This window comes from Triturus cristatus, chromosome 4_2 (genome assembly GCF_964204655.1).
Source record: "Triturus cristatus chromosome 4_2, aTriCri1.1, whole genome shotgun sequence".
Taxonomy (NCBI): Eukaryota; Metazoa; Chordata; class Amphibia; order Caudata; family Salamandridae; genus Triturus; species Triturus cristatus.
Genome location: NC_140586.1, coordinates 774,463,467 through 774,491,005, shown reverse-complemented (window position 1 = coordinate 774,491,005; position 27,539 = coordinate 774,463,467).

The window sequence follows — 27,539 nt, the reverse complement described above, 5'->3', positions numbered from 1 at the left end:
AGCCAGCTCTGGGTGAAAATGTGTGCCGAGCTAAGTCGTGCCCTCGGAAGCATTATACAACCTGAGCCGGAGCTTGTTCTGTTTGGTTTGTTAAAACAGAACTTAAACCAGGATTTAACAAGATGGGGGAAATGTTTCTATCAGTCTCCTTTTTGGTGGCACACTCGCTGATTCTCCAGAATTGGAGAACAACCAAAGCCTTTCTCCAATCAATTATTCAATCAATGGCATTTGTATAGCGCGCTACTCACCTGGAGGGTCTCAAGGCGCTGGGGGGGGGGGGGAAAGTTACTGCTCGAACAGCCAGGTCTTGAGTTGCTTCCTGAAGGCGAGATGGTCCTGGGTTGTCCGGAGGTGGATGGGGAGGGAGTTCCATGTCTTGGCCGCCAGGTAGGAGAAGGATCTTCCTCCAGCGGTGGCTCTGTGGATGCGTGGGACGGCGGCGAGGACGTGGCTGGCGGAGCGGAGCTGGCGGGTGGGATGGTGGAAGGTCAGGCGGGTGTTGAGGAGCTTGGGGCCCAGGTCGTGGAGGGCCTTGTGTGCGTGGGTGAGGAGTCTGAACGTGATCCTTTTGTTGACAGGGAGCCAGTGAAGGTCTCTCAGATGTCTGGAGATGTGGCTGTGACGGGGGATGTCCAGGACGATTCGAGCTGAGGCGTCCAATGGCACAATAAAATGAAAGGAGTAAGAACTTATGAAGAAGCTTATGCAAAAAGGGTGGGAGCTAGTAGAAAATTCATTTCAGTTTCGGAAATATCTTGATCAAATGGAAAGAGATCTCCAGGGTTAACATCTCTGTTGGACTTATGGCACTTTTTTCTAATATAGACTATTGTGATGAGTATATGTCTAGGGGTAACATATCCGTTCATTATACTTCAGATCAACATTTGTACTATGAGTTACATGAAACAATCTCTTCTGTAATGATATTATATCTGTGATGTTTACATCTCTTTTTGAATCAAGACATGAATGGAAAAGGACTTCCAGGGATATTATCCTTGTTTGATATATGTCATTTTGCTGCATTTGCACTTTAGTTTATATGAAGTGATCTCGCTTAAATTCCATATTACTTTGTGATGATTTTTCTCCTCTTTGCAAGAAATAGATTGTATAGTATGAACTGAATTTGGATTTAATAGAAATTGATTTTTAGGGCTAATACATCTGATGGTTCTATTGCACTTTAACACCTACACTTTAGTTGTTATGAAGCGATTTTCTTTTTAACTGTAAATTTGCAGAATGAATTCTAGGTGTTGGATTTATTGCACTTTAGCATATGCACTTTAGTCCATATGAAGTTATCCCTTCTCAGAATGTTCTTAGTATCAATTTCAATAGTACATCTATTTATTTCTCTCTCTCTATGTCAAACTGCATTTTTTTAATGGTATTAATTCTGCTCAATAAAAAAGTTTAAAAAAATAATCTTTTTTCTTCTGTTTTACTGGGAAACAGTTGTTCCTTACTGTGTCTGTACAGAGTAGGTGGTGGTGAGTCTAGCTGCTTCTGGCAAGTGAGTGGTATAGTGTTGGAGTATATAGTTCTTTGTGATAAAGCTACATTTTGTTTATTTCTTTTTTTACAAAGGGTTTGTTGTTGTTGACTTGTTTGACAAGTTACATTTATAAGTAAGCATTATAGCTAGCCGTAGAATTACTGCTCAGCAGGTGGTTGGTATGCTTCTTGACTCTTCCTCTGAGCAGGATTATGAGATTGACAGTGCGTCTGAGGGAGAGGAGGGAGAGGAAGATTCAGGCAGTGAGTTTTCTCTCTACATGGAGTCCTCGGATGATGAAGCTACTCTCAGTGCAGATGAAGCTACTCTCAGTGCGGATGAAGTGCCTATTTTAGAGGAGGACACTGATGTGCCGATGGTGCAAGAGGCATCTGGATTGCAGCCTGAGGCTGCAAGGCTTCCTACTGGAAGTGTGGGACTCTGGGTTGATCAAAACATGGCGCAGCAGGTGCTGTCTGCCTTTAGTGGTGATGCAGGGTGTAGAGTGGATTGTGAAACTCTTTTGCCTATATCGTTTTTTCAGTTGTTCATGGATGATGTATTTTTGGGTGAGATTGTTGAGCAGACTAATTTGTATGCTGAACAGTTTTTGAGGGACAACAGTGCCAAACTTAGGCCCCGCTCTAGAACTACCCTGAGGACTGCCACAAATCTGGATGAGATGAAGAAGTTTTTGAGTTTGACTTCTTTGATGGTCTTGATAAGGAAGCCGTCCCTGGCTTCATATTGGTCTACCAGTCTCTTGATGGCAACAGCCATATTTCCTGCAATTATGAGTCGTGATCGGTATTTACTTGTCAAGAATTCCTGTCATGCGAGGGGAGGAAAACGGTAACCAGCGAAAACGGACTACATCTCCCAGGATGCTTAGCGGTTGAGAGGTTATGTAAACAGGAGAGCTGTTACATAACTCAAGGAAAACACGCCCTTATGTAAACAGGAGAGCTGTTACATAACTCAAGGAATACACGCCCTTATGTAAACAGGAGAGCTGTTACATAACTCAAGGAAAACACGCCCTATAAAGGGAGGAACCGGGAGGTACAACGCTGTCGGATATTGTGTTTACACCGACGTACCTGCTTCGTGAAGAGCAGTGTTTCGGAGTGGTGCTCCAGTAAGGCAAGAACGGAGGTAGGTCGAGTCGTTACTCCCTGGGCCGTGTCTTGCCCCATCGTCACCTGTGAAGGACCCGGAAGCTCTACCGGTCAACCATTGAGCTTCGCTTTTTGACTCGGCTGAGTCAAAGCGCAGTGGCGCTTTTGCTGGTTGGAGTCGTAACTCCCAGCCCGACCAGAGATACAGGGACTGCCAGCTGTAACGCACACCAGGAGGTGTTTGCCGCGTTACAGACTCGGAAGTCCACAGGATCGATCGAGCGGCTGCTCTCGGTTCAGTCTTCTTGCTTTTGATTGGGGTATCGGTGACGCATCACCAGGAGGTGACTCCGCGTCCCGGTGCAGTCTGAGGAAGAGGTTGAGCGGCTGCTCCCTTCAGGTAGAGACCCCGGCTGGGTGTTTCCCTGACTCCTCGATTCTCCCCAACACTCTTCGTGCCCCTCACAGCCTACCGATTGGCATTGTCGGCCATTTCATTTCTGCCCTCTGTTGGCATACGCCGGGATCGGCGTATATGCAGAGGACGGTTAGGACCATCCGTGCTGTGGGCTGGTAACGTACTTAGCCTGGAGGATTCCAGTGACTATAACTTTTGTTTATTCTTTGTATTATTTTTGCCTTCATTAAATAACTAACCCTTCACAAGTGGTTGCGTCCTCATTATCGTGTCTGTTAAACGATCCTGAGACGTTCAGGGCGTTACAAAATATCAGACCTTAAATAACACTAACTGTCTCCCGGTCGATAACAGACATGGCAACACTTGATGATGTGCTGGCTGCTTTAGCGACCGTGCAAGTTGAAGTGGCTGCCTCTAGGCAAGAAACAGCCGATGTAAAAGCCAAACTGGATGCTATCCAATTGGACCCGCTCACGCCCAGCACCTCCCTCACGAACCAGACCCCTGCGGTAGTAGTGGAAATGCCGGTAGCCATCCCCTTGGCAACACCAGAGAGGTACAGTGGGGATCCTAACACAGTGCAGGTATTCCTCACACAAGTGGCGCTACATTTATCGTGCAAACCAAAGGCGTTCCCCACGAGTCAGGCTCGTGTGGCTTTCCTTATTTCCTATTTGGCTGGAAACGCGGCACAATGGGCCGTACCTCTGGTGAGCAGGGACGACCCCATCTTATGTGATTGGGGTGCTTTTCGCGAGGAATTCCTGAAGGTATTCCTGAAGGTATTCGACAGAAGGGCTGACTCGTACACGGCGGACCGTGAAATGCTTGAGTTGAGACAGGGATCCAACGACTTGGTGCAGTATCTCAACGCGTTCCGAAGGCTGGTTGCGGAAACCAAGTGGCCTGTTGCGAAACAGACGGCGCTCTTCCATCACGGGCTGTGCGATGAGCTCAAGGACGCCGTGGCTCATATTGACCCTCAACCCAAGACATGTGAGGGCCTTATCAACCTGGTATTACGGCTGGAACATAGGCTAAGTGAAAGAAAGGGGGATCATGGGAGAAAAGGAAAATCCCTTCCATCCTATGTGACGGTGGGAAGTCCTGAAACTTCCACCGCATCCAAGGGAGAACCCATGGACATCGGCGCAATACGAGCGAGCCTCACAGCCACGGAGAAAGAGTCACGCCGTAAACAAGGATTGTGCCTATATTGTGGCAAAAAAAGGCCACTACGTACGTGAATGCCCTGCCAAACCGAAGACGTCACGTTATCGGGCCAACCGGTCGGTAACAGCCGTGGTGGACATACCGGCGGAAAACTAGAGGACTCCCAGACCAAAGAAGGGGCATCTCGGAGTCACTCATCCATCCCTTCACTTTCCAACTCGGTCACTAAGGGACAACGACACCTGTTTCTCACGGTGCACGTGGGAGTGCATGACCAGTGGATACCCGTTGTGGCCAAGGTGGATTCAGGGGCCACTGGCATGTTTATGGACCACAACGAGGCATGCAGGCTAGGGCTAGTGCTTCTTCCCAAAGCTGTACCCGAAGACGTCTATGCTGTAGACGGAAGGCGATTGGTGACGGGGCCCATCGGGCAGCACACGGGGGTCCTTCCGATGAGATATGGGAGGAACCATTTGGAACAAATCGATTTTAACATCATCCGAGCGCCCCAATATGGCGTCATATTGGGATTGCCGTGGCTACAGAAACACAACCCCTCTGTGGAATGGCCAACACATCGCATCGAAATGACGTCACCGTATTGCATCCTGCATTGTGGAATAAGAACGGAATCCCTTGACGCAGATGAGAGCGGGAGTCAGACAGTGGCTACAGCGGCAGAAAAAGATGTGGCTCTCCCCCAGGCTTATCACAGTTTTGAGGATGTATTTGATGAGGTGAAGGCGGAAGTGCTACCACCACATAGACAGTTTGACTGCCAGATCGACCTGGTGCCAGGGGCCAGCGTTCCCAGCGGCAGGCTGTATGCCCTGACGGAGCCTGAAAACGTGCATCTCCGGGGGTACCTGGATAAACTCCTCAAGCTAGGATTCATCCGCCCGTCCAAGTCTCCGGCCGCCTCGCCACTCTTCTTCATCCCGAAGGCTAATGGGGAGCTGAGAGCCTGTGTGGACTTTAGGGCATTGAATGCGATAACCATAAAAAATCGGTACCCCTTGCCTCTCATCAGTGTACTTCTGGAACAGGTCAAGAAAGCTCGTATCTACACCAAGTTGGATTTGAAAGGGGCATACCATCTGGTGCGCATGAGGGACGGAGACGAGTGGAAGACCGCCTTTAAGACCAGGTTCGGCCTTTTTGAGTACCTCGTCATGCCGTTCGGTCTGTGCAACGCCCCGGCAGCCTTTCAGTACTTTTTGAATGAGGTATTCAGAGAGGAGTTGGATATCTACGTGGTCGTATATATCGACGACATCCTCATCTATTCGTCCAGTGTGGAGGAGCACGTACACCACGTCAAAGCTGTGCTCCAAAAGCTGAGGGAAAACATGCTGTTTTGTAAACTCAGCAAGTGTGACTTCCACGTCACATCCGTGGAATTCCTCGGAGTGATGCTGAGTCCAGAGGGACAGGAGATGGCAGAACGAAAGATCAAGGCGGTGAAAGAATGGCCGGTGCCCCAAAGTGTGAAGGACGTCCAAAGTTTCATTGGCTTCGCCAACTTTTACAGGCGGTTTATAGATGGATTTTCAGGATTGGTGGCCCCAATCACACAGCTACTGAGGAAGTCCAAGGAGTTTGTCTGGTCCCCTGAAGCGAACAAAGCCTTTGAGGCCCTGAAAAGCGCCTTTGGTAAGGCGCCGGTGTTGGCTCACCCCGATCCGGATCTCCCCTACGTGGTGGAAGCGGACGCATCGGATGTGGCGCTGGGGGCTATCTTGTCCCAACGCAACCACGACACAGGGGTGCTTCATCCCGTTGCGTACATGTCCCGCAAACTCAACGACGCAGAACGCAACTACCATATTGCGGAGAAGGAGCTTCTCGCAATCAAGGACGCCTTCACCGAATGGAGGCATTGGTTGATGGGGGCAAGACATGTGGTATCGGTGTACACGGACCATAGGAACCTACAGTTCATGACGGCCACAAGACACCTTTCTCCCAGGCAGCTGCGGTGGATGATCTTCTTTGCGGGGTTCAACTTCCGCATCACATATCGGCTGGGGACGGAAAACCGGAAGGCGGACGCCCTGTCCCGTCAATCTGCAGTTAAGGAACCAGTGCCTGCGACCGAGCGTTCCATCATTTCCCCGAGGATGGTATTGGGGGTTATCCAACCGGATACTTTCCTGAGGGGAATAAAGAGAGGGATCAGGTCATTCGCATGGCGGAGGTGGCTCCTCAGTCACAAAGAATGGCAGCTGAAGGACGGGATACCCCTGAAGGGCAGGTGCCTATTGATACCCACGCCTAGGCTAAGGAAACAAGCATTCATCTGGTGCCATGACTCTCCATGCGCAGGTCATTTGGGCTTTGAAAAAACGGTGGCTAGCATGGGACGGCATTTCTGGTGGCCAACCATGAGAGTGGATGTCAGGAGGTGGGGACAGGAGTGTCCTACGTGTGCTACCATGAAGGCCGACCATGGCCGAACCCGAGGGCTCTTACATCCACTTCCGACCCCGGATAGACCATGGGATAGCATATCACTGGACTTCGTGGTGGGCCTACCGGTAGACCAGGGGATGACGGCAATACTGGTGGTGGTGGATTACTTGACGAAAATGGGGCACTTCATCCCCTGCAAGAGAGTCCCTACGGCCGGGGAATTGGCGTCACTACTCCTAAAGAATGTGGTACGACTGCATGGATTACCTGGGGTGATCGTGTCGGACCGGGGGTCGCAGTTTACTGCGCAATTCTGGAAGACTTGGTGCACTGCGCTGCATGTTAAGACCGCCCTGTCCACCAGCTACCACCCTCAAACGGACGGCCAAACCGAGCGCCTGAACCAAACGCTCAAACAGTATCTGCGATGTTTTGTGGACCAGGGCAGGGAAGAATGGGTCGACTTGCTCTGGGTTGCAGAGATAGCCTATAACAACGCCACTCACAGCTCCACACAGTCATCTCCGTTCTATAGCAACTATGGCCAACATCCGAGGTTCTTGCCATTTCTACATCCGTTCAGAGAGGACAGGATTCCCGCCACAGCGGACAGGGTGGCACACATACAAGACACGTTGATGCGCTCAAGGGCTGTCCTAATAGAGGCCAAGAGAAGATACAAGGCTGCGGCGGACAGGAAGAGAAGACCCGGGCCACTGTACCGCACTGGAGACTACGTCTGGATATCCACAAGAAACATGAGGTTTCGAACGAACAGTGTGTTCCATCCCAAGTACATGGGCCCCTATCGAATTACCAAGTGTATGGGTCCCGTGAACGTGAAGGTGTGCTTGCCCCAGTCATTGCGGATACACCCTGTCTTTCATGTATCATTGCTCAAACCAGCACCCTCCAAGCCGTCTGGGACACCTAGGCCGGTATGCGTGGAGTCGGAGGTGGAGTATGAAGTGTCGGGCATACGGGCGTCCAAATGGCGCAGGGGGAAGCTGTGGTACCTGGTTGCGTGGAAAGACTATGGCCCGGAGGAGCAATCATGGGAACCGGCTGAAGGGGTTCATGCTCCGCGCTTGGTCTCCTTGTTCCATCGGCGTTTTCCTGCCAGCGCTGGACCCGTGGGGAGCCGCTGAGAGGGAGGATGTACTGTCAAGAATTCCTGTCATGCGAGGGGAGGAAAACGGTAACCAGCGAAAACGGACTACATCTCCCAGGATGCTTAGCGGTTGAGAGGTTATGTAAACAGGAGAGCTGTTACATAACTCAAGGAAAACACGCCCTTATGTAAACAGGAGAGCTGTTACATAACTCAAGGAATACACGCCCTTATGTAAACAGGAGAGCTGTTACATAACTCAAGGAAAACACGCCCTATAAAGGGAGGAACCGGGAGGTACAACGCTGTCGGATATTGTGTTTACACCGACGTACCTGCTTCGTGAAGAGCAGTGTTCCGGAGTGGTGCTCCAGTAAGGCAAGAACGGAGGTAGGTCGAGTCGTTACTCCCTGGGCCGTGTCTTGCCCCATCGTCACCTGTGAAGGACCCGGAAGCTCTACCGGTCAACCATTGAGCTTCGCTTTTTGACTCGGCTGAGTCAAAGCGCAGTGGCGCTTTTGCTGGTTGGAGTCGTAACTCCCAGCCCGACCAGAGATACAGGGACTGCCAGCTGTAACGCACACCAGGAGGTGTTTGCCGCGTTACAGACTCGGAAGTCCACAGGATCGATCGAGCGGCTGCTCTCGGTTCAGTCTTCTTGCTTTTGATTGGGGTATCGGTGACGCATCATCAGGAGGTGACTCCGCGTCCCGGTGCAGTCTGAGGAAGAGGTCGAGCGGCTGCTCCCTTCAGGTAGAGACCCCGGCTGGGTGTTTTCCTGACTCCTCGATTCTCCCCAACACTCTTCGTGCCCCTCACAGCCTACCGATTGGCATTGTCGGCCATTTCATTTCTGCCCTCTGTTGGCATACGCCGGGATCGGCGTATATGCAGAGGACGGTTAGGACCATCCGTGCTGTGGGCTGGTAACGTACTTAGCCTGGAGGATTCCAGTGACTATAACTTTTGTTTATTCTTTGTATTATTTTTGCCTTCATTAAATAACTAACCCTTCACAAGTGGTTGCGTCCTCATTATCGTGTCTGTTAAACGATCCTGAGACGTTCAGGGCGTTACATTACTTTTCTGCATTTTGTTGATAATGCTTTGACGTTGCCATGAGATAACCCTGACTGTGACCGTCTTTTAAGATTCGGCCTTTTTTTGATCACTTTGTAGATCGATTTTCAGCAATCTATACTCCAGGCAAAGAAATATCTGTTGATGAGTCTTTGGTCCTGTGCAAGGGCCGTTTGGTTTTTAGGCAGTACATTCCTAGCAAGAGGGCACGTTATGGAATTAAGATGTATATGTTGTCTGAGGATGTATGACGTTACAACACACACTTTTACAACGCATGCACTTACAACGCATTTTTTACAACGCAAAATCCATTACAACGCACTACACCTACAACGCATGACACTACAACGCATTTTTTAAAACTACCTTTACAACGCATACCATTACAACGCATAATATTAAATTGCATTTAAGGTAAGTATTAGATAGTAAAGGGGTAAAAAGTACTATTCTAACTCCAGGGGGTGCAACAGTAGGGTAAGTGTTGGATAGTATAGGGGTAAAAATTACTATTCTAACTCCAGGGGGTGCAACAGTAGGGTAAGTGTTGGATAGTATAGGGGTAAAAATTACTATTCTAACTCCAGGGGGTGCAACAGTAGGGTAAGTGTTGGATAGTATAGGGGTAAAAATTACTATTCTAACTCCAGGGGGTGCAACAGTAGGGTAAGTGTTGGATAGTATAGGGGTAAAAATTACTATTCTAACTCCAGGGGGTGCAACAGTAGGGTAAGTGTTGGATAGTATAGGGGTAAAAATTACTATTCTAACTCCAGGGGGTGCAACAGTAGGGTAAGTGTTGGATAGTATAGGGGTAAAAATTACTATTCTAACTCCAGGGGGTGCAACAGTAGGGTAAGTGTTGGATAGTGTAGTGTAATATTATGCGTTGTAATGGTAGGCGTTGTAATGGAATGCGTTGTAAAGGTAGTTTTTAAAAATGCGTTGTAGTGTCATGCGTTGTAAGTGTAGTGCGTTGTAATGGATTTTGTGTTGTAAAAAATGCGTTGTAAGTGTAGTGCGTTGTAAAAGTTGCGTTGTAAAGGTTGTTCCCCGTTGTCTGAGAGTAGGACAGGATATGTCTATAATTTCCGCATGTACACTGGTAGGGATTCCACTATTGACCCCCCTGGTTTTCCGTCCACTTTTGGAGTTTTGAGAAAGTTGTGTGGGAATTTGCTAGAGGACTGTTTAACAAAGGCCACCATTTGTACCTTGATAACTTCTACACTGCTGTGCAATTGTTTAAGGAATTGTTCAAAGTGGACACTTTTGCTTGTGGCACAATCCGCTCTAACCGTAAAGGTTATCCAAAAGAGCTTGTTTGCAAAAAGCTTCAGAGGGAACAGTGCAGTTTCTTGCGTAGTGATGAACTACTAGCTGTGAAATTTGTGGACAGGAGGGATGTGTACATGCTGACTACCATCCATGATGAGAGTACTTCAGCTGTGGCTGTTTTGGGTCAGGTTACTGAAGTGCGCAAACCTGTGTGCATTGTAGACTACAATAAGCACATGGGTGGTGTTGATAGAGTAGATCAGAGGTTGGAAGCTTACACTGCTATTCATAAGGCTTACATTTGGTATAAGAAGTTGACCATCCATCTCTTCAATTTAGCAACTTTCAATGCTTTTGTTGTGTACGAGGAGTGTTCTCCTGCGTCAAAGATGACTTTTGTTCAGTTTCAGGAGTCTGTGATAGGCAGCCTTGTTGTTGTGGAACAGGCAAGTGTTCCTAGAGTTGAAGTGGTGGAGGATATGGCTGGATTGAAAGATACAGAAAATGTTGAAATAGTCAACGCACTCAAACTATTGCGACAAGCTGTGCCCCATACCAAAGTAAAAATGTAAAGCGTCCTGACGGTGAAATACTCATGGGTGTTGATACAACAGCACTTACTTGTAACCAAAAGATCTGCTGTGCTGTTGCTGGTTTAAAATTATTAAGCTTTGACAATCCACTATGATTCTAAAAACATGAAAAAAACCATATTCAGATGGTGACTGTTATTGAGAACAAAAACATAACAGCACTGTGCGCATAATGTACTCACTGTAACAGATACCCACTAGACCTGCTCGCGACTGTACTATGTGTGTTGTCATTTCAGTTAATCTGCCAATGCAAGAGAGAGAATAGAATACTAAATGTATGATTTAAGTGTTCTGAAAAGAGAAAAAAGAAAAAACGCCCCGTGTATCGAGTGACTACTTGAAAATGATGTTCAGCTGCTAAAACTTGGTGTAACTCAGCATGTAAATTGTGACCGCGCTGATATATGAAGGTATCCGACCAGTTGTGTTTATACAACACGACAACCAGAGATAAAACGACAACGATATAATAAGTATCGCGACGATAAGAACACATGTATAAAAATGCACTGTAACAAATGTGACAAACAAATTACATCCAGCTTACCGGATGTTCTTGAAGAACTGCCTGAAGACGTCCAGGGAAGACATGGCTTGGCAGTTCGGGCTGGACTGTTCCCATGAGGCACAGGGTCAGACTGATTTGCATATGGCCATGTCTGAACTGGGGTGGCAGAGTGGGCTAAAGAACGGTGGTGGATTAAACCCAGATCAGTTGACTGGGGGTGAGTGCTTGCAATGTTCAACACTCCGTCCATCATTTCCTTTGGTTTTGCTTTGTTCGCCATAAGTTGGCAGGGTATGCTCAGACGTGAGTCCCTTGCTCACTTTGCCACTGGAGTCAAGCAAGCCTGGCTGAAGACGGCTGAAATGCCAGAAACCGGTCCTAGTAAGCTTGTTTCCGGTCCAGGGAAGACATGGCTTGGCAGTTCGGGCTGGACTGTTCCCATGAGGCACAGGGTCAGACTGATTTGCATATGGCCATGTCTGAACTGGGGTGGCAGAGTGGGCTAAAGAAAGGTGGTGGATTAAACCCAGATCAGTTGACTGGGGGTGAGTGCTTGCAATGTTCAACACTCCGTCCATCATTTCCTTTGGTTTTGCTTTGTTCGCCATAAGTTGGCACGGTATGCTCAGACGTGAGTCCCTTGCTCACTTTGCCACTGGAGTCAAGCAAGCCTGGCTGAAGACGGCTGAAATGCCAGAAACCGGTCCTAGTAAGCTTGTTTCCGGTCCAGGGAAGACATGGCTTGGCAGTTCGGGCTGGACTGTTCCCATGAGGCACAGGGTCAGACTGATTTGCATATGGCCATGTCTGAACTGGGGTGGCAGAGTGGGCTAAAGAACGGTGGTGGATTAAACCCAGATCAGTTGACTGGGGGTGAGTGCTTGCAATGTTCAACACTCCGTCCATCATTTCCTTTGGTTTTGCTTCGACGTGACAGGTTGAACAGAGGTCTCGATGAAATTATGCTTGTGAAAAAAAAAACAAGGCATCACAAGCAACTTACAAACGTGACATGTTACTTGTAGCGCGCGAAAACTTGGAAGCAACAGTACACAAGGAAGAAGGACTAAAGCGGAACAGAGTGAAACGCCATCTTTAGTAGGGATCAAAAGTGTTCAAAAGTGTAATACATGATCCACAAAAGTAGCAAAAAATACATGTTAAAGGGCTAAATTGATATCGTTCGAACGTCTGTAGACATCAAACTCAAAAATGAACTATGACCAAAAATACAAGAGTGTCGGTGCAAACCAGTACAACTAGAAAACGGGACACGAAATGAACGTGTGTTGTATGGCGGCCATATTGAAATAAAGTGTAACATGTTGGCAAAAACTGTAAAATTGCGCTGCTAAATGTAATGTCAGCCTATCAGGCACATATGCTTGTAGCTGTTATATGTAACAGAACCACTGTGCATACCGAAAATTAAAAGAGGATGAGAAAACTGAAAAAACTACAAAAACTGGAAAATATAATGAATGATACCTGTTAGATGTGCTCCAAATACTGAAATACTGAACCAGTGATGAACAAAATTAAAAAAAAAAAAAAATATTATTAGAGAATAATGAACATTACTAGTGGATAATGAAACAGAAAGTAATGTGAAAAAATGAATAAATATAGTGAACTAAAAACGGGGATGTGAGAACAATTTGATAATTGTATGGAAAGAGACGTACTTACAATCTAGACAATTTTACAGAAAACATTGCATTTCAAGTTTATCATTGAGCCCTGCGGGCACTAGCGTGTGAAGAAACTTGGTCCACCACACCTCTCTTTGAGCTAACGTCTTACTGATGTCCATGTCGGATTGTGCTGTAATTATTTTGAGAATCATGAATTTAAGCTGAGCATTGGAATGTTGATGTTGTAACCAGTGTCTTACTAGATGTGACTTCAAACTTTTGGTGCGGATAGAACTTTTGTGTTCTGAAATTCTGATCTTAAATTTACGTGATGTTTTGCTGACATACAGTAGTCCGCATGGGCATTTAATAGTATAAATGACATTGCTGCTGTTGCAGTCTCCATTATATTTAAGTGAAATAACTTTCCCTGAGTGAGGGTGGTTAATTGTATTGCCTGTCATTACATTGTGGCAATTGACACAGTTAAAACATTTACGCATACCAATAAATTGTTTGAGATTAACTGTGTGAGTCTGTTTTAGCAAAACCTTGATATTTTTGCTACGTGTGTAAGCAAAAAGAGGCTCTTGAGAAAATAAACCATTGCAGGTTCATGTTGTAATAATTCCCACCTAGATTTAATGATTTTTCTGATGTCAACCGAATTGGTGGAAAATTTAGAAACAAAGACTTGACGGTTTTGACTGGTTTTCAGTTGTGGGGAGAGCAATTCAGTGCGTTCTTTATTGTTAGTTTTTGCCACTGCTAGATCTAACACTTGATCCGGATATCCACGCTCTCTAAATTTAGCGCACTGCTCAGACAAAGCTTTGTCTAGCTGTTGTTGGTCTGATACTATTCTTTTAGTCCGAAGCAACTGAGAATAAGGCAAGTTGCGTAGCAATGAAGGTGAATGAAAACTGGAGTACAACAATAAATTATTCCTGTCTCTCAGACAGGTATCATTCATTATATTTTCCAGTTTTCTAGTTTTTTCAGTTTTCTCATTCCTCTTTTAATTTTGGGTATGCACAGTGGTTCTGTTACATATAACAGCTACAAGCATATGTGCTTGATAGGTTGACATTACATTTAGCAGCGCAATTTTACTGTTTTTGCCAACATGTCACACTTTATTTCAATATCGCCCCCATACAACACACGTTCATTTCATGTCCCGTTTTCTAGTTGTACTGGTTTGCACCGACACACTTGTATTTTTGGTCGTAGTTCATCTTTGAGTTTGATCTCTACAGACGTTCGAACGATATCAATTTAGCCCTTTAACATATATTTTTTGCTACATTTGGGGATCATGTATTACACTTTTGAACACTTCTGATCCCTAATAAAGATGGAGTTTCACTCTGTTCCTCTTTACTCCTTCTTCCTGGTGTACTGTTGCCTCCAAGTTTTCGCGTGCTACACGTAACATGTCACGTTTATAAGCTGCTTGTGTTGCCTTGTTTTTTTTTTTCACAAGCATAATTTCATCGAGACCTCTGTTCAACCTGTCACGTCTTCAGGTGATTCTTCAAGAACATCCGGTAAGCTGGATGTAATTTGTTTGTCACATTTGTTACAGTGCATTTTTTCACATGTATTTTTATCGTCACGATACTTATTATATCGTTGTTGTTTTATCTCAGGTTGATGTGTTGTATAAACACAACTGTTCGAATACCTTCATATATCAGCGCAGTCACAATTTACATGCTGAACTACACCAAGTTTTAGCAGCTGAACATAATTTTCAGGTATTCACTAGATACACGGGCGTTTTTTCTTTTTTCTCTTTTCAGAACACTTAAATCATACATTTAGTATTCTATTCTCTCTCTTGCATTGGCAGATTAACTGAAATGACAACACACATAGTACAGTCGCGAGCAGGTCTAGTGGGTATCTGTTACAGTGAGTACATTATGCGCACAGTGCTGTTATGTTTTTGTTCTCAATAACAGTCACCATCTGAATATGGTTTTTTTCATGTTTTTAGAATCATAGTGGATTGTCAAAGCTTAATAATTTTAAACCAGCAACAGCACAGCAGATCTTTTGGTTACAAGTAAGTGCTGTTGTATCAACACCCATGAGTATTTCACCGTCAGGACGCTTTACATTTTTACTTTGGTATGGGGCACAGCTTGTCTATCTTTTCTGGCTCATTCCACTATACACAGTTTTTGCCATTTGAGTTTAGTGCACTGATTTCTCTTTCCTTTACACTGGAAGATAATTGACTGGAATAGATCACGGACAGGAATTACTTTACCATTCTGGTCATGTACGCTGCATCTGTCATTTAACAATTAATTTTGTGATTACAGTGTTACAACAACGCATTGTTGTTTTTTCTATTTTTCTACAGAGGCCCCTGAAGAAGGGATTCGTGGTAATCCCAAAATGCATTGGGCATCAATCGCAACAGTGTTAACAATTTCTGCGAATTACGTTAGCTGTTGATGTTTTTGTTTAACACATAAAATTACTGAAGCCAGGTATTTTTTCTGATGTACATAAGTATAATCTGCATGTGTAACATTTTACTTTGGCCATTTCTCATTTCTTGATGACTTTATAATCAAAGGAATATAAATATTGTTTATTTGTACTATTGTTGATGCGGTTGTTCTTTTTATTAACAAGTGTACATTCAACAACATTATTGTACATTGCTGTGCATCCGGTATACAGGTGACAGTTCACCTGCTTCTTCTAGATTGAAAGATAGCCACTTTCCTGATTTAATTCCTCCCACGCCCCAAAAAACAATCCCTGTAAGAGATGTAGAGTCTGCTTGCGAAGAGGTGTGCGAAAGGAGAGTCATATGCACTGTGCCGATAGTCCTTCTAATCCTGGGCTGTGTGTGCCCACATGTTTCAGATTGTAACACACTCAAAAGAGGTTTTGGGAGCAACCGTGAGTCTAATAGTGTACTGCCTGGTCTGTATGGTTTTATATAGTTGTTCAGTTTAACGTTTGGCAATAGAATGATGTCTTTAGTTACTGCTGTTGTTTTTGTAGGTATAGTTTTGTATTTAGTTGCAAATGGTTTGTGTTTTCTTGTTTAAAAAAGATTTATGACGGTGTGTGTGGACTGGCGCTTGGTTGGTGGTGTGCCTGGACGGGCGCTTGGCTGGTGGTGAATGGACTAGCGCTTGGCTGACGGTGTGCATGGATTGGCTCTTGGCTGGCGCTGTGCGTAGACTGGCACTTGGCTGGCGGTGTGCGTGGACTGACGCTTGGCTGATGGTGTGCGTGGATCGGAGCTTGGCTGGCAGTATGTGTGGACTGGCGCTTGGCTAGCATGGTGCGTGGACTGCTGCTTGGCTGGCCGTGAGTGGACTGGCGCTTGACTGGTGGTGTGCGTGGATTGTCGCTTGGCTGGCGGTGTGCGTGGACTGGTGCTTGGCTGGTGGTGTGCATGGATTGGCGCTTGGTTGGCGGTGTGTGTGGACTGGCGCTTGGCTGGCGGTGTGCGTGAACTGGCGCTTAGCTGGCGGTGTGCGTGGACTGGCGTTTGGCTGGTGGTGTGCGTGTACGTGCGCTTGGCTGGCGGTGTGCGACTAGTGACTTGCTGCTGGTCACTACACACATTGCTAGCTAAATACTACTCTATGCAATCCGTGAGCTGGTGTGGTTGCTGTGTCAGGAATGTGGGCATGTGAAAGTGATGGGCCCTTGAATGGCGCTGTCTGCTGGTGTGAGTGTTATAATGTGCTGGGCCGCCGGCTGGCGGTGTGAATGGTTTTGTATGTGTCACACGTATGAAAGGTGTATGAATGGCCTGTCAAGCGGTTGGTGCCTTGTCGTGGCTTTACAGCTGACGAGCTGTGAGTCAATGGTTCAGTTTCTTGTCCTTTCAATTATTAACAGTGCATTTAATTTTTGTGAAATCTCTGGTTAATACAACTGTATATACTGAACCATCACTCACCCTCGTGCCAAATCCAAGCAGTATGTCTGTGTGCTTGAAGAATAGGTGGTTGTGCAGAAATATTTGTCTTTTCTGTCTTTCTCAAGCAGGGTGTACCTTGTCCCTTTTTGTGAATGTTGTAATGTGTTGGTTTCGTGCCGGGTGGTGTGAATGATCTTGTGTGTATCACGTATAAAAGGTGTGTGAATGGCCTGTAAAGCGGTTGGGGCTTTGCCGTGACTATACAGCTCACGAGCAGCGAGTCGCAGGTTCCGTTTTTTGTCCTTTCAATTATTGACTGTGCATTTCATTTTTGTGAAATCTCTTGTTAATAAAATTTTATATACTGAACCATCACTTGCATTTGTGCCAAATCCAACATGTATGTCTGTGTGCTTGAGGTATAGATGACTGTCCAGTAATCTTTGTCTTATTAGTCTCTCTGCCAAGGTGTACATTCCATCTGAGAATAACTTACCAACTATAGATATTGTCATAACCTAAACACCCATGGGAGTACGTGGTAATATCTCCCTTGTGGATCTCAACAAGTTATCTTACCCACAATTTCCTGCAAACCTCAAAATGTGTCTGTGACATTTTCCTTGCATTATTGTGCCAAAATGTTCACGCTGCAGGAAGAAACAACAAATTTCCTACCCCCGCCTTCCTCCAAGTATCCCAATAGAAATGGTACCTCACTCGCGTGGGTGGGTCAAGGACCCGTGACAGGCAAGGGCCCAAAATCTACTGAGGTGACATCAAAATTCCCTATCAATAAACAACCTGGTTTTTGCAAGGTGGGCCACCTGGGTTTTTGGCCTTGTGCTCGGCGACCATCTAGGGAAACCTACCAAACCCACATATTTCTGAAAACTAGACAGCCGGGGGATTCCAGGGAGGTATGGCTTGCATGGATCCCCCAATGTTTTCTTACCCAGAATCCCCTGCAAACCTCAAATTTAGCTGAAGAAATCACTTTTCCACACATTTGTGTGTGGGAAATTTGTGGCATCACCGGGCTGACACAAATTTCTTACCACCCAGCGTTCCCCCAAGTCTCCCAATAAAAATGGTGCCTCACTCATGTGGGAAGACCAAATACCTGCGACAGGCAAGGGCCCAAAATATATTGAGGCGGCATTAAAATTGCCTATCACAAAACAACCTGGTTTTGCAAGGGGGGTCACCTGGGTTTTTGGTCCCGTGCTCGGCGGCCATCTTGGGAAACCTACCAAACCCACACATTTCCTGAAAACTAGACACCCGGGGAATTTCAGGGAGGTATGGCTTGCGTGGATCCCCCAAAGTTTTCTTACCCAGAATCCCCTGCAAACCTCAAATTCAGCTGAAAAAAATCACCTTTTCCACACAAAAGAGTGGGTAGGGTAAGGAAAAGCAAGGAGAGAATAAAAACGAAAAAAAAAGGGAGAAGGAGAAGTAAGCTAAATTGAGTAGAAATAGATAGGAATAAGAAAAGGTGTGAGGAGATAAGAGCCGCATGGAGATAGCGAATAGAAATCCTTTCCTGTCGCGGGCACTAGGCCTACCTACACAAGTGAGGTACCAATTTTTTTGGAAGACTTTGGGGAACGCGGGGTGGGTGGAATTTTGTGATCCACGCAGATTCTAGAACTTTCCACCACAGAAATGTGAGGAAAATGTATTTTTTTGGATAATTGTTTAGGTTTACAAGGGATTCTGGGTAACAGAACCTGGTGGGAGCCCGTCAAGTCACCCCATCCTGGATTTCCCTGGGTGTCTAGTTTTCGAAAATGTATAGCTTTGCTAGGTTTCCCTAGGTGCCGGCAGAGCTAGGGTTAAAAAACTACAGCTAGGAACTTTGCAAAAAAAAAGGTCATTTTTCACTGTGAAAATGTGGTGTGTCCACCTTGTGTTTTGGGCCGTTTCCTGTCGCGGGCACTAGGCCACCCACACAAGTGAGGCACCATTTTTCTCGGAAGACTTTGGGGAATGCGGGGTGGGTGGAATTTGGTGGATCCACAGAGATTCCAGAACTTTCTACCACAGAAATGTGAGGAAAATGTGTTTTTTTGACAATTGTTTTTAATTTTGCAAGGGATTCTGGGTAACAGAACCTGGTGAGAGCCAGTCAAGTCACCCCTTCCTGGATTTCCCTGGGTGTCTAGTTTTCAAAATTGTATAGCTTTGCTAGGTTTCCCTAAGTGCCGGCAGAGCTAAGGCTAAAAAACTACAGTTGGCACTTTGCAAAAAAAGGGTCATATTTCACTGTGAAAATGTGGTGTGTCCACCTTGCGTTTTGGGCCATTTCCTGTGGCAGGTACTAGGCCTACCCACACAAGTGAGGTACCATTTTTCTTGGAACGCTTTGGACAATGCGGAGTGTAGTTTGCGTAGTAGCACTACACTTGGCTACGCGAAGTACACTTTGTACTATGCTCAGCTTCAGCTACCTACGCAAACTGCGTAGTGCGTAGCTGTTAGCACTGTGTGCTTGTCTGCTCTGAGCAATAATTGCAAACAGCATCTTGCACAGTGCAAGTTATGATAAAATAAGTATCTCTGTCTTTATAGGCTAAAATGCATATAGGGCCCGATTCACAGAACTAACTTAAAACAAAATCCTTAACTTACTACCATTTTGGTATTCACAGAAGACACTTACTCATTTTGGTATTCACAGAAGGCACTTACTCATTTCGGTATTCACAGAAGTTAGGAGTCCTAACTTTATGACTCCTAAATGCCTTCTGTGAATACCGAAAGTCTTAAAGTTAGAATATTTCTCAGTTTAGGAGTAGTAAAGTTAGGACTCCTAACTTTAGGACTCCTAAATGCCTTCTGTGAATACCGAAAGTCTTAAAGTTAGGATTTTTCTCAGTTTAGGAGTAGTAAAGTTAGGACTCCTAATTTTACTTCTCCTAAACTGAGAAAAATACTAACTTTAAGACTTTCAGTCTTCACAGAAGGCATTTAGAAGTCCTAAAGTTAGGAGTTCTAACTTCTGTGAATACCGAAATGAATAAGTGCCTTCTGTGAATACCAAAATGAGTAAGTGCCTTCTGTGAATACCAAAATGGTAGTAAGTTTAGGATTTTGTCTTAAGTTGGTTCTGTGAATCGGGACCATAGTCACTTCACAAAAGTGAAAAGGATAAATAGCAAGCAGTGAGAGAGGTGATGATTTTGGGATCCTCCCTAACCTAGGGAGAGAACCAAGCAAATGCTTTGAAAACAAGAAGCACATCTTCTTGGACGATTCGGTGGTGGTCCCATCCTCTTAGGACCCCCCCAAGCACAGTTATTGGCAAAACTACAATCCCAACCAAAGGCCCTGCAAAGCATGGGCAGTGAATATTATTGTATCCAATATCAAAATAATTCTACAAAGATCTGCAGTTCAACTAGTCGTTACTAGATGTCCCTCACGAGTCAAATGCAAAAGCATTGAAATTATTATTACATCAAGCTGCAGTTCCACTAGTCGTTACTAGATGTCCCTCACGAGTCAAATGCAAAAGCTTCATGAAAGGGTTTCAATGCTTTTGCATTTGACTTGTGAGGGACATCTAGTAACAACTCGTTGAACTGCAGCTCTTTGTAGAATATTTTTGATATTGGGCACTATAATATTCACTGCCCACTACTAATCTCGTCCCATAATGCTTTACAGGGCCTTTGATTGGGATTGTATTTTTGCCCATAACTGTGCTTGGGGTGGTCCTAGGAGGAAGGGACCACCACTGAATCGTTCACCAGCATGATATGCTCTTTATGTTCAAGGCATCTGCTTGGTCCTACCCTTAGGTTAGAGGGGACCCCAAAATAATCATCTCTCTCATTGCCTAATATTTTCATTCACAGTTCACTTTTGTGAATTGGTTATATGCTTTTTAGCATGTAAAAATGCTTTATCAAAGCATTTGTGGGTATTGTTGATAATGCTGCTACTCTGCGTGTTGTAGCACAGTTTGCACTGTACTACATGAATTTTGTGTAGTGCGTAATAGTGCAAACTACGCATGCTCCGTGAACGAAGCATAGTACTATGCCCAGGGTTACCCTAAACCCTGAAACACCACCACCAGCACGACCCCCTACACTGCCCGAACCCCACTGCACTGCCCTAAACCCTAAATATGACTCCCTACTCTGCCCGAACAACACTGCTCTGCCCTAAACCCTGAAACACTACCCCAGCACGACCCCCTGCACTGCCCGAACACCACTGCTCTGCCCTAAACCCTGAAACACTACCCACAGCACGACCCCTACAATGCCCAAACACCACTGCTCTGCCCTATACCCTGAAACACTACCCCCAGCATGTCCCCATACACTTCCCGAACACCACTGCACTGCCCTAAACCCTAAAACACCATCCCCAGCACGATCCCCTACACTGCTCAAACACCACTGCACTGCCCTGAACCCTGAAACACCACCCCCAGCACGACCCCCTACACTGCCCGAACACCACTGCACTGCCCTAAACCCTGAAACACAACCCCAGCACGACCCCCTACACTGCCCGAATACCACTGCACTGCCCCAAACCCTGACACACCACTCCCTGCATGACCCCCTACACTGCCCGAACACCACTGCACTGCCCTAAACCCTGAAACACCACCCCCTGCACGACCCTCTACACTGCCCGAACACCACTGCACTGGTCTAAACCCTGCAAAACTACCCCTGCACGACCCCCTACACTGCCCGAACACCACTGCACTGCCCTAAACCCTGAAACACCACCCCCTGCATGACCCCCTACACTGCCCGAACACCACTGCACTGCCCTAAACCCTGAAACACGACCCCCTACACTACACAAACAACACTGCACTACCCTAAACCCTAAAACACTATCCTAGCATGACCCTCTACACTACACAAACACCACTGCACTACCCTAAACCCTAAAACACCAGCCCCAACCCAACCCCCTGCACTACCCAAAGACCGCTGCACTGCCCTAAACCCTAAAACACTACCCCCAGCACGACCCCCTACACTACCCAAACACACCGGCACTACCCTAAACCCTAAAACACTACCCCCGCATGACCCCCTACATTACCCAAAGACCACTGCACTACCCTAAACCCTAAAACATGACCCCCTACACTACCCAAAGACCGCTGCACTACCCTAAACCTTAAAACACTACCCCCAGCACGACCCCCTACACCACCCAAACACAGCTGGACTACCCTAAACACTAACCCCAGCACGACCCCCTACACTACCCAAACACCGCAGCACTACCCTAAACCCTAAAACACTACCCCAGCACGACCCCCTACACTACCCAAAGACCACTGCACTACCCTAAACCCTAAAACATGACCCCTAAACTACACAAACACCGCTACACTACCCTACACCCTAAAACACTACCCCCAGCATTACCCCCTACACTACACAAACACCACTGCACTACCCTAAAACCTAAAACACTACCCCCTACACTACACAAACACCACTGCACTACCCTAAACCCTAAAACACTACCCCCATCAGTAGCCCCTACACTACCCAAACACCACTGCACTACCCTAAACTCTAAACCACTACCCCCAGCACAACCCCCTACACTACCCAAACACCACTGCACTACCCTAAACCCTAAAACACTCCCCCAGCATGACTCCCTACACTACCCAAACACCACTGCACTACCCTAAACCCTAAATCTACCCCCAGCATGACCCCCTACACTACCCTATCACCACTGCACTACCCTAAACCCTAAATCTGACCCAGCACAACCCCCTACACTACCCAAACACCACTGCACTACCCTAAACCCTAAATCTACCCTCAGCACGACCCCTACACTGCCCAAACATGACTGCACTACCCTAAACCCTAAAACACTACCCCCAGCATGACCCCTTACACTACACCAACACCGCTGCACTACCCTAAACCCTACCCCAGCACGACCCCTACACTACCCAAACACCACTGCACTGCCCTAAACCCTAAAACACTACCCCAGCACGACCCCCTACACTACACAAACACCACTGCACTGCCCTAAGCCCTAAAACACTACCCCAGCACGACCCCCTACACTACACATATACCACTGCACTACCCTAAACCCCAAATCTACCCCAAGCACGACCCCCTACACTACACAAACATCACTGCACTACCCTTAACCCTACAACACTACTACCAGCACGACCCCCTACACTACACAGACACCACTGCACTACCCTAAACCCTAAAACACTACCATCAGCATGACCCCCTACACTACCCAAACCCCACTGCACTACCATAAACCCTAGATATGTAACCACCACCCCATGCCCAATCCCTCTCACTCCTTGTGGTTCCTCTCTCCTCGTGGTTCCTGCTTCATTTCGTCTCTGAGGGGCGGTGCACGTCATTGTGAGGAAACGGAACAGCCTCTGTTTCCTTACAACGACGTGGATCGTCTACATTTTTTTAGAACTCATGTTCATTTACCATACATACCTTTACAACAAAATTCATTGTAAAGGCATGCATGGTAAATGACTATGCATTCTAAAAATGCTGAGTAATGACTTTGAGATGTACAATGCACGCGTGGTAATACACGCGTTGTAATGGTATCGCGAAGTAAAAAATTCATTCATTCTTTGTATGGGTGCTGCAGAATGCAGCACACATAGAAAAAGGAAAAACGAGGAGAAATAAAGATATTTCTCCCCGTTGCGCCTCCCTTACGCCTCCCCTGGGGAGGCGTAAGCTTTTGGCGCTGCTTCAGATTTACGATTTCTCGTAAATCTGGGGCAGTGTCAAAAGGCCATGGATGTTGCTGGGAATGCCCCCAGCAACACCCATTGCACGCCCCTTTAACGCAGAACACTGCGTTAAAGGGACTGATATTTATGAGGCTGCATTAAGCCACAAAAAGTGGCTCAGTGCTGCCTGATAAATATCACGCAGGCTTCTGTGCCACGGAACGTCACAAAAAGTGACGTTCCGATGGCGCAACGGGCCTCATAAATCTGCCCCATGGTATACTAAATTCATATATATATGTATATATACATTCACTGAAAAAACCATAGGTTTCAGGCATGTTATAGTTAGAAATTAGCATTTAAAAAACCTTAGAAATTCACAAAAAAAAACATAGGTTTCGGGGGCGTTATAGTTAGCTGGACTTTTCACTTGTACAAAACCATTTAAATTCCCCCGTTATAGTTAGTTCAGCTAACTATAACTCGCGCGCCCGCAATGCACTACTGATGACGTCACATATTACATCACTCATGACATGGTCAGTGACATCATTCATGACATCACTGATGACATCTCAAATGATATCACTGATGACATCACTGATGACATCATCCAGTGTGTTTTTCTGAAAATTACATATGTTTTATATATGTATATCTCAAGGTCAATGGAGGAATAAATGGGTATATAAGTGTCTAAATGGATGATTTGTTTTTGAAAAATTGATTGTATAACTGACTGATTAAGTGTATCTTAATGAATACATGGCTTAGTGAGTAATGTTTAAATATGTAAATATCTGTATCAGTCTCTCACTTTGTGTATAGGTGGCTGCATGGGTTGGTGAGTAGCTACATGAGAGTCTAAATAGGTTATTAGTTGGTTTTTTGAGTATCAGTATGAGTGTCTGAGTGTCCGTATGGTTCGGTGGGGGGTATTACATGGTGCATAGGTTCATGAATGAGTGACTCACTGTTTGTATGTGTTGAAGACAGCACACACATGAGTGTGTGCATGGGTGTGTTAGCGAGTGAATGACTGTCTCAATAGTGTCTATGATTTGATTTGATTTTGATTTGATTTTACATTTGTAGAGCGCACAAATGCCCGAAGGCGTCTTGGCGCTATTGTTGGATACACATAAGTTACTGCAGGAATGCTTAACAGGGATATAGCCATGTCTTGACTGCCTTTCTGAAGGCCAAAAGCGTCGGGCTGTTTTTTATGTTGATGGGTAGGAGGTTCCATAACTTGGTTGTCCTCAGCAGGAAACTTCTTCCTCCCCATCTGTTCTGTCTAAATTTGGGTAATTGGACGAGTTTAGCGTTAGTGGATCTAAGACTTCTAGCCGGGACATACCATTTGAATTAAGTTCTCAGGAAATGTGGTCCTGAGCCGTGAAGTGCCTTATATGCCAAACACAAGGATTTAAATTGTATCCTTTTGTCCACGGGCAGCCAGTGTAGGTCCTTTAGCCTATTGGAGACTGATTCGAATCTAGGGATGTCCAACACCAATCTTGCTGCTGCATTCTGGAGGCGTTGCAGTTTGGCAAGATATTGAGTTTGGATCCCTGTATATAAGGCATTGCCATAGTCCAGACATGGCGAGTGCTGTAACCACAGTTTTCCGTGAGTCAAAAGGGATAAATGGGCATATTCTTCTGATCATTTTCAATATGTGCCAGATGGAGGATGACAGATTATTAGTCTGGGCATTAAAGGTCAATTTATCGTCGAATATAAATCCGAGATTTTTGACTTTCCCTACTGGGGTTGGGCAGTTGCCCAGATTATCAGGCCACCATATGAGTAACTACATATGTTTTAAACTAGTATATGTGACTATTGGTGTATATAAGTGAGTATATGTAAGAGTGAGAGATTGAAAGAGTTCCTGTATGAATAAGTATGAGTTTCTATAAGTGATTGTTTAAAAGACTAAGTATGTGTACGTTTCTGTAGAAGTAAGTGTGGGGGTGTGTGTATAACTGTATATGCAAGTAAATGGATGTTTGATTCTTCATTAGCATGAGTGACTGTGTGTGAGTAACTCTATGGATGAGTGGCGTTGTGTAACAGGATGTATAGGTGTATGAGTACTTATGATGAGTGAGTACATGTATGAATGACTGTATAGGACTGTTGGTGAATGAGTGGATGTGTATGTGGATCTTAGAATTACTGAATAGGTTGTTGTAACTGGTATTGGTATGTCCATTGTTTTGAAAATTTTAGTTTCTATTTTTGAATGTGTGTATCCAAGGTTATATTAGGGGGAGAGGAGGTCTGCCACTCTATCACAAGGATGATGTCATCAGTGATGTCATCAGTGATGTCATTTGAGATATCATCAATGATGTCATGAGTGATGTCACTGACCATGTCATGAGTGATGTAATATGTGACGTCATCAGCAGTGCATTGCGGGCGGGCGAGTTATAGTTAGCTGAACTAACTATAACGGGGGAATTTCAATGGTTTTGTACGAGTGAAAATCCAGCTAACTATAACGCCCCTGAAACCTATGGTTTTTCAATGAATTTCTAAGTTTTTTTAAATGCTAATTCCTAACTATAACGTGCCTGAAACCTATGTTTTTTCAGTGAATTTCAAAGGTTTTTTAAATGCTAATTTCTAACTATGCCTACAGAGATAGGACATGTGAAGAAAGAAGAAAAAACGCACAGAGAGAAAAAAAATGCAGAAAGAAGCAACAGAAGTCCTCAAAGACGAAGAAAAGTGCAGGAAGAAGGATAACGTGCAGAAAGAACAAACAGAAGAGCAGAAAGAAGCCTTGTTGCAAAATCATCCTGTACCCTCAACTTTTTCAGACAGATACTGGTGGTAATTGAGTCTGACTAACCAGTCCTAGAGCCAGTGCTAGGTTAAAAGACACTCGGAATACAGTGAAAACACCTACATACACTAGGGAACACTATGTGTTGGGGTCCCCCTGTGATTAGCATGACCTCCTATGTAAGCCCCTAGTATATAATAGGGCAGGGGATTAAAACTACCTCTTAAAACGTGCCGCAGCGCATGTTTGCACATGTCACCTCAGGCCCCGTCCCCTCCCTTCCAAACTGTGTAAACACGCCCTGTGGCCGTTTTAAGTTGGGAGATTAAGTCCCCTTGAATCCTGAGGGTCTCCAGTAAGTGCCACAGAGCTGCGTTGCAGAGATGTGTAAAAAGTGGCACGGCCTGGACCACCGCTCTGCAACGCAGCGCAGTGGCGCTTACTGGAAGCACCTGGTGGGCTAGTTGGCCCCCAGGGTCCCTCAGGATTGAAGGGGAATTATTTTCCCAACTTAAAACGTGCCACAGGGCTTGTTTGCACACGTTAACTCAGGACCCGTCCCCTCCCTTCACCACTGTATAAACACGCCCTGCGGCCGTTTTTAGTTGGGAGATTAAGTTCATTTGAATCCTGAGGGTCCCTAGGTTCCAACTAGCCCACTAGGTACCTCCAGTAAGCGCCACAGAGCTGCGTTGCAGAGAGGTGTAAAAAGTGGCACGGCCTGGACCACCTCTCTGCAACACAGCTCAGTGGCACTTACTGGAAGCACCTGGTGGGCTAGTTAGCCCCCAGAGGCCCTCAGGATTGAAGGGGAATTATTTCCCCAACTTAAAACGCGCCACAGGGCTTGTTTGCACACCTTAACTCAGGCCCCGTCCCCTCCCTTCACCACTGTGTTAAAATGCCCTGTGGCCGTTTTTAGTAGGGAGATTAAGTTAATTTTAATCCTGAGGGTCCCTAGGTTCCAACTAGCCCACTAGGTACCTCCGTAAGCGCCACAGAGCTGCGTTGCAGAGAGGTGTAAAAAGTGGCACGGCCTGGACCACCTCTCTGCAACGCAGCTCAGTGGCGCTTACTGGAAGCACCTGGTGGGATAGTTAGCCCCCAGAGGCCCTCAGGATTGAAAGGGAATTATTTCCCCAACTTAAAACGCACCACAGGGTGTGTTTGCACACGTAACCTCAGGCCCTGTCCCCTCCCTTCACCACTGTGTAAACGCGCCCTGTGGCCGTTCTAAGTTGAG